Source organism: Podarcis liolepis, assembly GCF_965112155.1.
Source record: "Podarcis liolepis genome assembly, chromosome: 3".
In the NCBI taxonomy this organism is placed as follows: domain Eukaryota; kingdom Metazoa; phylum Chordata; class Lepidosauria; order Squamata; family Lacertidae; genus Podarcis; species Podarcis liolepis.
Genome location: NC_139557.1, coordinates 86223401 through 86236192, shown reverse-complemented (window position 1 = coordinate 86236192; position 12792 = coordinate 86223401).

The window sequence follows — 12792 nt, the reverse complement described above, 5'->3', positions numbered from 1 at the left end:
CGTGAGAAGCAAAATCTCTCATTAGCAATGGGCTCATTTCGTGTGATCAGACTACAATCTCCGCCCCACCTATATTTAATTATTGATTTATTGATTTAGGCCTTTAAGATCTGCATGAGAGGCAACAGCTTTTGAGAGAAAGACTAAGCTTCTCCAATCACTACATCTCCAAGCTGTTGATTCCTTCCCTCTCACCTGTTGATTTCTATGAACTTGTTAAAAACAAGGAGATCAAGGAGATACAAACCAAGAGTGGGATGGAGTAAATCCTGAAAAGACAAGACACGTGCAGGGGTCAGCAACCTTTTTCAGCAGGGGGCCGGTCCCCTGTCCTTCAGACCATGTGGGGGGGCAGACTATATTTTGAAAAAAAATATTAACGAATTTCTATGCCCCACAAATAACCCAGAGATGTATTTTAAATAAAAGGACACATTCTACTCATGCTGATTCCTGGACCATCTGCAGGCCGGATTGAGAAGGCGACTGGGCCGCATACGGCCCCCAGGCCTTAAGTTGCCTACCCCTGGACATGTGTATGGAGTTGTGGTGGTGGAATGACTTACGTGGAATAATTTAAATAAGTTTAAAATGACAATGCGCTGAATTAATTAATTACTTTTTGAGGTTGGCGACTGTTGTTTTTGTTTGCTCTAACAAACCAGGAATATAGAAGCCGTTCCAAAGCATGGAATGGTGGCATCTATCAGCTGTCAACCATGAGCCAGACATTTGCCAACAATATGCTATATGTTCCTTCCCTTTCTTTATCTTAGTAACTTGCCTTTCACTCATGAAAATTCTGTTCATGGTTTTAAAACCATGCCTGACTTTGAATAGGCTCTTTGTGACATCCATACTTAAGCAGAGGCACCTGCCATTAAATAAAATTGCAGTAATGTTGTCTCTGTTTTCCAATACATGAACATTTAACATAAATCTTTGTAAGTATCAATTTTTACAACACACACACATACACATTTTCAGGCTTAATGACTTATCAGTGTCAAGCTAATAAATAAAATAATTTTGGTTAGAATGAATAATACAACTGTTACCGGGAACATTAATATTTCAGTCAGGAGAAGCAAGAGGGGAGCTCAGGAAGACAAAGATGGAAATGGCTCTTAAGCAGAACCACTGAAGTACAGGGCCTCCTACCCTACCTCCCTGAGCCACTCCAGAAGGATACGTGGTCAACAGTATTGAGAGGTCAAGGAAAATAAGCAGGGCCACACTACTTTATTTGCTTTCTGACATGTTATCAGCCAGGGCGACCAAGACAGTTTCAGTACCATGACCGAATCTGAAGTTGGACTAAAAGGATCCAGGTACGTAATTATCTTCCTCCAAACATGCCTGAAGATGAGTTGCCACCATCTTCTCAAGCACCTTGACCCAAAAGGAGATGTCCACCACTCATGGTGGTTTAACACTTCTGGATACTGGGAGGTCCTCTTAAGGAAGGGGCATGCTACCGCCTCCTTCAGGGTGAATGGTGCCTCCCCTTCCTTCAGTGAAGCATTACTTATCCCTTGGACACAACTCTGTCCAAAGCTGAGCAATTCTTCCCTAAAGTGTCTCACAGATTTGTTAAAGCAGTCTGCTGCCGGCGTCGGAGCAACACTTCCTTGGCCAGATGGCCCAGTCACCACTTGAAAAAGCTGTGCCAGACAGCTGCTGTGAACAGAATGGGAAGTGGAGAAGTGAGCTTGTTTCACCACCACATGATAGACGTCGGAATGCAGCCTCACTTGTGCTTCGTCAAGTTCAGAGCAAGATTTATGCCACCTGTACTCTAGCAACTCACCTCCTGTTTCACTGCACACAGGTCGTTAGGGTACCAATTCGGCCTACATGTTCCACAGTGGCAGCAAGAGCACTGAGGAGAGATTGTGTCAGTGGCACTGTGCATCTCACCATTCCATAGAGTGATAATAGCCTCAAAAGGAGAGCCTGTCATGTCAGCTGGAAAATCCTCCAGAGCTTGCAGGAATCTATCAGGTTCCATAAGTCTCTGTGAGCAGACCATATCAAGAAGAAGCGCCAAGGATTTTCAGTGGCAGCTTATGTGCTGTCAACTGTAAAGTATATTCCATTCTGCCTCCCCAATGTGCAATGACTATAGTGAGTAAGTTGGAAATACTCTCTCAGACACACACCCCAGCCCTGCTTCCTTGGGAGCCATTCTGGGGCCTAATTCGTACATGCCATCAGCAGCATGAAAATAGCTACTCAAAAATACAACTTTGTGGAAGCAGTTCTACACTGCAAGCCATTTCTGTGAAGATGTTTCCCATGCTGTTCTGGTGATTTTAACTATACCAGCAAAATGCAGTTATCTTTTCAAGCAGCTACCAGGGTAAGCATAAGCTGCATGTATGAATTAAGCCCTTGGATCTGAGTATTTAAAAGAGGCAACAATCAGATTTATTGCTATCTAGCAAAATCCGCTGTGATAAGAACAATTCTAAATGCCTGTGTCTTTATTCTTTGTGTGTGTTCTTTAAATATCACTATTCTGGAACATTTTGGGAGCTGTAGGTCATTAATAGTGCTGAGACTTGTTTAGGAGATCTCTATTCCCCTCCCAGAGCTACAATTCCCAGACCTGCTCACTTGGTCAGGCAATACCTGAAATACTGTGTCCAGTTCTAAGCACCACAGTATATGAAGGATATTGACAAGCTGGAATGTGTGCAGAGGAGTGCAACCAAGATGATCAAGGGTCTGCAAACAAAGCCTTATGAAGAATGGTTGAAGGAGCTGAGTATGTATAGCCTGGAATAGAGGAGAGTGATAGGAGATATGATAGGTAAAGGTAAAGGGACCCCTGACCGTTAGGTCCAGTCGTGGACGACACTGGGGTTGTGGCACTCATCTCGCTTTACTGGCCAAGGGAGCCGGCGTACAGCTTCTGGGTCATGTGGACAGCATGACTAAGCCGCTTCTGGTGAACCAGAGCAGCACATGGAAACGCCGTTTACCTTCCCGCCGGAGCAGTACCTATTTATCTACTTGCACTTCGTGCTTTCAAACTGCTAGGTTGGCAGGAGCAAGGACCGAGCAACAGGTGCTCACCCCGTCACGGAGACTCTAACCGCCAACCTTCTGATCGGCAAGCCCTAGGCTTTAACCCACAGCGCCACCCTCGTCCCAGGAGATATGATAGCCATCTGCAAATATCTTAAGGCCTGTCACATGTAAGATGGTGCAAGCTTGTTTTCTCCTGCCCTGGAGGGTAGGACCCAAACTAATGAATTAAAGCTACAAGGAAGGAGATTCTGACTAAATATCAGGAAGGACTTTCTGACAGTAAGAGCTGCTCAACTAGAACAGACTCCCTTGGGAAGTTGTGGACTCTCCTTCCTTGTTGTGATTCCTGCATTGCAGGGGGTTGGACTAGATGACCCTTGGGGTCCAAGTCTATGATTCTATGAATCAATCCCTCTTCCCAGAAAACTCTGGGAACTGGTTCTTCCGTGAAGGGAATAGGGGCCTCCTAACAACCCTCAGCACTTTTAATGAACTACAGCTCCCAAGAGTATTTGGATGAAGTAGTGTTTTGGTTTTTTTAAGAGATTTGATGCTGCTTTAAGCATCTAGTGCAGATGGGGCCTCAAATATGCCTTACCTCCCTTCACTCTTCCAAACTCCATCTGAACATCTAGGGCTTTAAAGAAACTAGATAGCCACATTGTCTAACCTCTTAAAACCCAGAGCTACAAAACTTTCCCAAGTTGCCCAAACAACTTCCCGCATCGCTTAAGAGGAGTTCCTTCTGCTGGGAACTTCTGAACCATGCTCTTTTATGAACTATTTCTAATCTGTTAACTATGATTTGGCGGCTGATTAATTATTAAGCATTTTGAGCACTGTTTCATTAAATCGGCACAGCATGTCATCCCTTGGGAACAGCATACTGATCTCTGACAAAAGCTCTTGGGCGGGGGTGCGGGAAGAGTTTCATGACACTTGCAACTGGAGAGTTTAGGGTTGCGCAACTCAGCCAACACACCCCTGTCCAAGGCCAATGGTAAAGACCCATTTGCCCTCTATAAAGAAGCATATAGTAGCACAGCTACAGAGAGTTCATTTTGTCACAGATTGGCTACAGCTCATTGGGAAGGCAAAATACTGATGGGCCATGAAGATTTCAGCTCTAAATTGTCACTTCAAATATGTCCCAAGTCAGTAGTGACCTAAAATGGTTAGCACAGTACAACCTGAAACTTGCTATATCAGTAGCTTTGTGAAATAGCATAATAATTATATGGGCACCACAGCTAAATTCAAATTTCTGAGAGTAAAAAGATAGTATGCATTGAAATTGCATGTAAAATAATAAAGCATGGTCAGGGTTGATGGGAGCTCTAGTCCACAACATCTGGTGAGCACCATGTTGGCTTTCATCTCTGTTTTAAAATATTTTAACCTGTGTTACTGGTTTCATTAGTTTTGAATGTCTTATAAACCACTTCGAATTTTCTTATTAGGACTACGTAATAGTCTTATATATAATTTCATGGAACTAAAGAAAGAAAACACAAACTTATTTGCAATTATTTTCATCACAATACTTGTGGCTATAGTATCGTACTATTGTGGGTTTTAGAGGGCTAGTTACTGAGACTTTTTATGGTCTTCACAGGAGATACTGGTGGGAAGAGATCTAGCAGAAGTGGGACCACACTGTTGAGGATACGGGTATCAGGTATAACTCATCTCCTCTTTACACTAATCTTTCATGACCGTACATGCAGAATATTTGCGTCCAGTGTGACAAATCTTTGACTGCTGTTCTGGATGTGAGAATCTTAGTGATGTTAATAAATAAAGTCCGTTTATTCCATCCTAAGTCCTACGTGGAGCAAACTGGAGTGGAACCAGGTTACTTTCATGCTGCTACTAGTTCCTGCCAATTTAATGGCATATAGCACACTCCAACTTTGCCATTGCCTTGTTTGGCTCCAACTGGTCTGTAAATTAAAGCAAAAACATCACATAGCACGTTTTCTCATGTCTCTCTTTAGCCTGCTTGAGCAGCTCAAGGTGTTCCAGGTGTTAACAGAATGGCCCTTATTCCAGGACCACTAAGTCCAACATGGATGTCTTATTTTCCACTACATCCCAGCTTCACAGCAAGGACTCCATGGAACAGGCACTGCTCACTTAAACTGGCTTATTTGCCCTGATATTAGGTAACTATGGTAACTGTTACAGACTTAATTGTAGCTCCATGTTTACCTTTCTGTATTTATTCTGATCATTTCTCTTGCTGCATGTGCTCACTCTCTCTCACGCACGCACACACTTTCCCTTAGCAAAAGACACACAGCATAGTGCTAATGATAAACCCAGCTCTCATCCCCTGCTGGCAGTGTTAGAACCCTTTATCAGCTGATATCGATGCTACCATGATCACCACATCTCTGTAATGCCTACATCCCTCCTTCCCTTCTATGCACAGCAAATATCCCCTTCTGTGATGAAGTGTACTTTAATTTGCAAATGTTAGGCAAATTGTGTCTGTCTTCAGTGCAAGTCTGTGAGCTACGTCAGGCTTTCCTCATTGCGCCAATGAAAAACCAGGGCCCAAAACGACTTGCCATGAGGCTGTGACTGAGGTGAGGCTTCAACCAAATTCGCCCCCCCCCCCATCAAAATTCAATGGTTTTCCTCCTTAGCTTACATCGGTTCAAACTTGCAGCCTCCCTTGCCGAGCTGTTTCTATAACAAAACATTTAGTTATTGCCTATTTGTTGCTTACGGTCAGATGTCTTCCCTTGAGATGGTGCTTCAGTTGAAAGTACCTTTTCCCCCACAGGACGAGTTGCATCAGTCATATGGGAAAATGCTATTCTTCTCATAGATATCACATTAATTGCTTTTCATTTGTCATTTGGAGTGGGTTCTGCATGTGTCATGGCCTCCTAATGGAGATCATGAATAGTGAATAGGGCCTGTTGGACACTATTTCTATGTTACCGCAAAAGGTCATTAGCATAGATAGATAGTGCCTGTGATATGAATGGTGACAAATGGTAGAACTCTCCTCTTTTCAGTATCCCTATGTTTTTTAAATCCAAAATACAATCATCATCATCATCACTGTTTTCAACTCTCCTGCTGTCTATGCATTTCCTACTGAGTCAAATGAATGCAGGAAGGCTCTGTGTTTTTATTTTTCAATTGAAAATGTGTTCAACAAACACCCCCCCAAAAACCCCCAGCCTCACTCTCTTTTTTCTACTCCTTCTTATAGCATTACCATGTAACTTATGCAACTATTCTAGTTTATGTTTTGCCTTCTTAAAAATTCTTAACAGATCCATCCTATCCCAGCTACAAGAAATGATGTGGGGGGGCTTCATTGATGTGTGCAGCATATCTGTGGGAAAGTGGCCGGTTATTGTTTTCATCTGTTATTATGTTATGTGGTTTTGTGTTTTTATATTGTAAGCCACCTTGTGGATGAAGGGCAATATAGTAAGTAAGTACGGTAAGTAAGTAAGTAAGTAAGTAAGTAAGTAAGTAAGTAAGTAAGTAAATAACTAAACATTCTGTGGCCATATACAGTCAATATTGTTCCTGAGCATGTATACGGGGATGCACATGCTTCTCCTGGAACATAATACGCTTACTGTGTGCTGCCCCAAATGCTACATCAGATCCTGGTGAATCTGCAGTGGTGTGGGATGCCTGGCAAGGATTTCCAAGCCCCAGATGAATATTGATTGATTCCTAGCAGTGGGATCAAACCCATCAACCCCTCTCCTAAACATCCTCACCGACAGGCAATCATGTCTCACTCTGCCATCCATATACTGTATTGTCCTTAGCGAAGAGATCACACATTTGTTTGCAAAATGGGACTTGAAGGATGAGTGCCTAAAGGATACAAAATGCATTTCCAATGATTGTGCAGATCAACCCTGAAAAAACAGCTAAAGAATCTTTACATATGACATTGGTGTTTACACAGTATAGTGCTATATCCACATATTAAGTTGTCAATAATGGTTTATTCTACACACTTTGAATGCAAAACCATGTTAACATAGGGAGTCATGACTTTAACTATTACTCTTATTTTTCAACAGGGATTCTGACATTTCCCATTTTTTGCATTGACAAACAACCGGCATGGTGCCAGATGGAAACATCTGGAATAGTTCCACCGTGCACAGAGCCAGATGCCTTTCCATATATTTCCTCAGGCATGCATATATATATATATATATATATATGCAGGTTTTGGTGTCCTCGGGTGTCTTCCCGTGTAAAAGTTGGGGTGTCTAGGCGACGTTTCGACGAGGTCTCACTCGTCATCTTCAGGCTGGTGCTTTCGGCTTCTTGTTACTGGAACAGAGCGGGATCTCAGTGTTTGAGTTCCTATAAATACTGTAGAGGGGTGTGGTGTATTGCCTCAAAAGTTCTGGGCAGAGGGGAAGTTCCCAGGCTAGTGTTCTTTTCTTCTTTTGTTCCTTAATTACTTGAGGGATATCTTGAGTGATTTCTTGAGTGATATTCTGAGTACCACTTAGGTGGGTCATTAGGTGTGGATTAGTTGCTAAAGCCTTCGTGTCTTGACCTCTTGAATTTGTGAAGAGTTTTTCTGGGAAGATGGCTGTACTGCACTTAGTTGTGCTTTGGCTTGGCTTCGTGTATAGGGGCGAGCTGTGGTTTTGTGCCCTGTGCCAGCCAGATCTGTGTAGGGATTGCAGGGGGGTGCAGCATCCGGAGGTGCCACTATGGTTTGGTTACTGGATGGTGTCTGTAATTTATCTGTGGAGAGGGTCTGGGTTTGGGTCTGGTGTGGTTGATTGGTGGTGGCGTTCTGTGTGCCTCTGGATCTGGTGTCGGTTTTTGTGGGGAGGGCTAATTTCCAGATGTCTGGCAGGCGGGACGTGTCGTCACGCTTGTTCATGTTGTGAGGGTGTTTCTCTATCTATATCACTCAAGAAATCACTCAAGATATCCCTCAAGTAATTAAGGAACAAAAGAAGAAAAGAACACTAGCCTGGGAACTTCCCCTCTGCCCAGAACTTTTGAGGCAATACACCACACCCCTCTACAGTATTTATAGGAACTCAAACACTGAGATCCCGCTCTGTTCCAGTAACAAGAAGCCGAAAGCACCAGCCTGAAGATGACGAGTGAGACCTCGTCGAAACGTCGCCTAGACACCCCAACTTTTACACGGGAAGACACCCGAGGACACCAAAACCTGCATTCCTGTACCCGTGAAAATCTACGAAAACATATATATATATATATATATATATATATATATGAAGTGATTCTCTCTCTACTCTAATAATCTGTTATCTGAATAAGTAATTGCTAGTGGCTGAATCCTGGATAAGGCACATCCATTCCACCTCTGTTTGATTTACATGGTTCTCTGTTGTTTCCCACTGCATCTCATTTTTCTTTTCATCCTTTATTTGAAAAAAAGAGAGACAACTTGGATATTTTTAGGTATTCCATCATAGTCAGCTGTGCCGGCTTTTAGTCAACCTTTTTACCTTGTAACTTTGTCAAGAAAAAGAAGTGTGAAAAGTAAAGGGAGAAAACATTTCCCCTGACAGAGTAAGATAAGATCAATCCGGCTGCAACAGGCCAAGGACCTGTCTAGTTGAGGATCCTGTTTATAGCCAAGCAGATGCATGACGGCATCAACACGCAACCACACCAACACACCTGATAATAATAATAATAAGTAATAAATTATTATTATTATTATTATTATTAATTATTTATACCCCGCCCATCTGGCTGAATCTCCCCAGCCATGGCTTGTCCCTAGCATATGGTATTCAGAGATGCACTGCCTTTGAACAACTAGGTCATATGTAATACATAACCTCCAACATTTCTCAGATGAAAATAGGGACGTCCCATTCCATAATGATAATTTTGCTATTTATACCCCACACATCTTACTGGGTTGCCCCAGCCACTCTGGGGCAGCTTCCAACATATATAAAAATATAATAAAACATTAAACATTTTAAAAAAACCTTCTCTATACAGGATTGCCTTCAGATGGCTCAGGGGTCAGAAAACTCCATCAGGGATGTCCCTGGAAAATAGGGACCCTTGTAGGGTCTGGTAATATATTATGGGCGCCACAATTTAAGAAGGTTTTGACAAGCTGGAAAGTGTGCAGAAGAAGGCAACCAAGATGATCAAGGTTCTGTAAACCGAACCTTCTGAGGAACGGTTGAGGGAGTTGGGTATGTTTATTCTGGAAAAGAGGGGTCTGATGGGAGATATGATAGCCATCTTCAAATATCTAAAAGGCTACCACATAGAAGATGGAGCGAGCTTGTTTTCTGCTGCTTTGGAGGGTAGGGCCCAAGCCAATGAAATAAAGTTACAAGAAAGGAGATTCTGACTAAACATCAGGGGCGGGGGCGACTTTCTGACAGTAAGAGCTGTTCAACAGTGGAACAAACTGCCAAGGCAAGTGGTGGGCTCTCCTTCCTTGGAGGTTTTTAAGCAGAGATTGGATGGCCAAATGTCATGGATACTGCATCACAGGGGGTTTCACTAGATGACCCTCAGGGTCCCTTCCAACTCTATGATATAGCTATTATGTTTGAAAACCGCTGATAAACCTATCCTCCATGAAGCTATCTGATCTTTTTTTTTAAAGATCTAAGCCAGTGGACATCACCCTAGAGTGGAACCTGGAGAGAGGGAGGGGGAAGAAGGCAGATGGTCCTGGCGTACTTATTATTATATTGCAGTCTCAGTATTTAATCTTTTACTGGTAGTAGGTTAATAGAAAACTAATAGTACTGTTAGTTAAAAAGTCAGAAAATGAATGTATATATGTCTATATTGGGATGCGGGTGGCGCTGTGGGTAAAACCTCAGCGCCTAGGACTTGCCGATCATATGGTCGGAGCTCCCATCGTTCGGTCCCAGCTCCTGCCCACCTAGCAGTTCGAAAGCACCCTTAAGTGCAAGTAGATAAATAGGTACCACTTTATAGCGGGAAGGTAAACGGCGTTTCTGTGTGCTGCGCTGGTGCCGGCTCGCCAGAGCAGCTTCGTCACGCTGGCCACGTGACCCGGAAGTGTCCTTGGACAGCGCTGGCCCCCGGCCTCTTAAGCGAGATGGGCGCGCAACCTCAGAGTTGGTCACGACTGGCCCGTACGGGCAGGGGTACCTTTACCTTTTATGTCTATATTAAAATTTTAATACAGTGGTACCTCGGGTTACATATGCTTCAGGTTACAGACTCCGCTAACCCAGAAATATTGCTTCAGGTTAAGAACTTTGCTTCAGGATGAGAACAGAAATTGTGCTCCGGTTCTTGAGAACACAGACATTTTGGAAGGCTTTAACAATGTTTTTGGGTGGCATGCATAGTTGTGGTATGACAAGGTTAAAGCACATAAAGCATTCAAAAACCATATTGTCAGAAGAGCATTGTTTAATGTTTGGACAAGATATAAAGACTTACTTGAAAACAAAACCCCAAGGTGGCTATCACCAATGGAGGCGAAGGCTCAGAAAAAACTTAATATGGAGGCTAAATGGCCAAAATATTGGGAAATTTTGGAACAAGAAGGAGACAAATTGAAATTGCAGAGTTTTAAGAAATTAAAAGATAAAGTGCGAGACTGGCTACATTACTATCAGATAATGGAGGCATATAACTTGGACAAGAAAATTGGCTTCCAGGTGGAAAAATCAAAACTAGAAACAGAACTGTTAGAACCTAAAACTAAGATTTTGTCAAAGATGTATAACTTGCTGTTGAAATATAATACTCAGGATGAAATGGTCAAATCTGCTATGATTAAATGGGCACAAGATGTTGGACATAACATTATGTTTGCTGACTGGGAACAGTTGTGGACCACAGGTATGAAATTTACGGCAAGTAATGCCCTAAGAGAGAATATTATGAAAATGATATACAGGTGGTACATGACACCAGTCAAGCTTGCAAAAATCTATCATCTGCCCGATAATAAATGTTGGAAATGTAAAGAAACTGAAGGTACATTCTTTCACCTTTGGTGGACGTGCCCAAGGATTAAGGCTTTCTGGGAGATGATATATAATGAACTGAAAAAGGTATCTAAATATACCTTCTTGAAGAAACCAGAGGCCTTTCTCCTGGGCATAGTCGGCCAATTGGTGCCAAAGAAAGACAGAACTTTTTTTATGTATGCCACAACAGCAGCAAGAATACTTATTGCAAAGTATTGGAAAACACAAGATCTACCCACCCTGGAAGAATGGCAGATGAAGGTGATGGACTATATGGAACTGGCGGAAATGACTGGCAGAATCCGAGGCCAGGGAGAAGAGTCGGTGGAAGAAGATTGGAAGAAATTTAAAGACTATTTTCAGAAATATTGTAAAATTAATGAATGTTAGAATGATGCTAGATAGAAACTAAGTGGTCTTTAGCTGTAATGTTGTAAGAGAATACGAGAAAATGGTTATTAACAGGTAAAAACTTAATGTTATAATATTTTAAAATTGAAGATTAAGATGATTGAAGAGGGGAGGGATTTGCTGAATTAAAAATTTGAATTGGAATACAGAAAAGGGAGGCGTGAGGAGGCCCGGGAAATAAGCAAATGAAAATATGTGATGGAAAGACTGAATTGTTTTTAACTATTTTTATTTTGTATTTTTTCTGTTTTTTTCTTTTTTCTTTTATATTTGGTAACTTTTTTGAAAATCTCAATAAATATCTTTTAAAAAAAGAAAGAAATTGGGCTCCGGCGGCGCAGCAGCAGCAGGAGGAGGCCCCATTAGCTAAAGTGGTGCTTCAGGTTAAGAACAGTTTCAGGTTAAGTACGGACCTCCGGAACGAATTATGTACATAACCCAAAGTACCACTGTATAGACATACCGTATATACATACACACACTATTACTATATCAGGCTCTAGGACAGCCTGAGGTCTTTTTTATTTGGTCATATGTTTGTTTAGCTTGCTTCTTGGACTGGGTGCTTAACCCTGAATGATGCTCCATGTGGAGCCATCATTTCACATAAGATCCTATGATATCACCTGTAGGGGCCTGTCTTGCATTAGAATTCCACCCCAGCACCGTGGTTCAGTGGCAAAGCATCTGCTCTGCATGCAGAAGGCCCCAGGTTCAATCCCTGGCATCTCCAGGTAGGATTGGGAAGATCCCCCTACCTGAAACCCTTGAGAGACACTGCCAGTCAGTGCAGACAACACTGAGCTAGCTGGGCCAGTGGTCTGACTAGGCATGAGGCAGATTCCTTTGCTCCTATACCACCATATCTTATGCCCAAGAATTTCATGACTCATTTATGTAGCATGTAAAAAAAGTATTTTCATTTGGCTGTCCTGAATCTCATGCCAGTCCACTGAAGTGGATGACCCAGAGTACTAGCATTATGAGGAAAGAGAGAGGGAAATTCTCTCTTTCTAACATATCAGATCCCTGATATATATCCCTGATATATCCCTGATATCCCATATCAGTCCATCTTTGGAGCTGAAATTCTTTGGAAGAGAGGGCAGGATAGAAGACTTTTTAAAATGGTTACCTACTTTCAAAACATTAAATCATGATCTCTAACTCTATTTGATGTTTGCACAGTTCTTAACTATTCCAAGCAATTCCTTTTCCCCTTCTTTCATCCGCATATTACCTTCAGCTTGAATACTATTCAGGGAGCTACGTCAACCCACCACATCAAAAATTAAAATGTTGTACCTGCCAAAGTTCAGGAACAAAAAGCCCCATAGACTGTGTTGCACATATATTTGCATAATTG